General features: G+C 38.9%; 1 long non-coding RNA gene across 1 annotated transcript; it reads left to right on the top strand.

The window, feature by feature from the left end:
- Nucleotides 1–251: 251 nt before the first annotated feature.
- Nucleotides 252–1,457, top strand: LOC127304557 (uncharacterized). Its single transcript, XR_007853434.2, has 3 exons — nucleotides 252–381; nucleotides 1,232–1,266; nucleotides 1,372–1,457. It is a non-coding gene; the product is annotated as an uncharacterized lncRNA (long non-coding RNA).
- The last annotated feature ends 316 nt before the right edge of the window (nucleotides 1,458–1,773 follow it).

Raw genomic sequence — 1,773 nt, 5'->3', positions numbered from 1 at the left:
TTCAGGGGACGTGAGAGTAAGACGCTGCAGAGGTATTCTTCCTCGTGGCAACCATCCTCAGCGTAGCAACGCCGTGCTTGCCATTCGACATGTTCCAGCACATCCTAGCTATCATGTGGATCATCTTCTCCATCTCTAACCTCACTCAGGCAACGTTTCCGACCATTCCAGTGAGCCTCTGGTCATACCATCATATCCTTTAGCTTCTATGTACAGTGGTGCATCTATTTGATATTCGTGTTGCTTCAGATGCCCAGCTGAGTCGAGTTGCCGATGTGATCGGTCGCTACCACCGTAAGCTGAACACCATGGACTTGCCATTGACAACATCGATCACCAAAGTCTCTTCCTCCTTGACTGACTACACCATTGAGTTTCCAAGTAAGCTGCAACCAGTACCATACTACCATGTTTGTTCAGTAGATATTGGATAAACAAGTAGTTACACTGCAGACCTTTAATCTTCGATCAGTTTGCGCTTTACCTTCTACACAATTCTATACGGGAAAATAACTATTGATATATATTTGCATGTATCCTTTTTTGTCCTATTTAATATTGAGATCTTTTAATTTTCCAAAGATCCTTTCTTAACATAAGGTAACAGCAGAGTTTTAACATATTTCGAGGTTTTAATGCCAAATAAGACTATCCAAGTTATTTTGACACTGGTTTATCATTCCAGTCATATTTGCAGTGATTTCATTAGGTGAAGCACTACTTTCCTCTATTCCCCATTTAATTGGCTAATCCAGATTTTTTTGTGTTCTTTTCAGTTTTGTTACCAGGAATTGCAGCTGGGCCATAAACGACAAAAGCTTGAGCAAAAAACAGTGTCTGCGGGGACTAATCAAGATGTGTGAGTAAATTACTATCAGGTGACCGGCTTCCTATGTGGTTTCTTCTTGCTATGTGCCATTGTGTAATTATACACGATATGCCCGCATGTGTAGTCATAATTGTTGTGAGATTTTTTCAGTTCTTTTATTCAGAATCATTGGTTCATGTGGTTTACGACTTCTTTGAAACCGTCTAAGATGCTTCCTTTTTTTATTCTATATGCACATATTATTATTTGCTTGATCTCCAATTTTGGATGATCAGTGACACCAAGTCACTGCCTCATCATGATTCAGTTTGCTGTTTCATGATCTTATTAGGAACCTTCTTGCATTTGATTTCCCTGTTTTTTGTTGAAAATTATCTTTTGACTACTCAATTTTTGTTTTAGGTCCTTATGGATGATATTAGTGTTCGTTGCAAAAGGTATGCTGAACTGCACGTCTTTTCCTATATAAGAAAACCATTAGTAGGCGCCATGTCCTTAGTAATCTTTATAGTCATCTCAACTGACCAGCCTTCATAATTCAGGTAAAGAAGGTGAATGGTGTTTTGGTTGGGAACCTGCAGCGTTTGTTCTTAGATGATAAGCCAGAAATATTCAGGAGGCAAAGCTCCTATTTGGCTGACTCAATTTTGACAGAGGAAGAAGGGGATTCATCTACTAATAAGAACCCAAGTTCTTCAGCCTGAGATGTAACACTATTATTCTTCGCTCCCCAAATTATTTTTCATCCTTTCTTAGTTACCATGAGGGCTGCAGGACCCATGTTGAGTTCAGATATGTATCATCGCAAAAGCAAATGATTTTCATGAGTCGGAGAGTCCTTTATTCGTCATGTAAATTTTTTGGATGATGGAGACAGATTTATAGAAAGTTTTAGTAGCAAATAGAAACATGAGTAAGTCTCCTTCTGCAAGGTGTGTTGAATG

This window comes from Lolium perenne, chromosome 5, assembly GCF_019359855.2.
Source record: "Lolium perenne isolate Kyuss_39 chromosome 5, Kyuss_2.0, whole genome shotgun sequence".
Lineage (NCBI taxonomy): Eukaryota > Viridiplantae > Streptophyta > Magnoliopsida > Poales > Poaceae > Lolium > Lolium perenne.
Note: the sequence above shows the minus strand (reverse complement) of the source record. Positions and strands in the feature narration are given on the sequence as shown.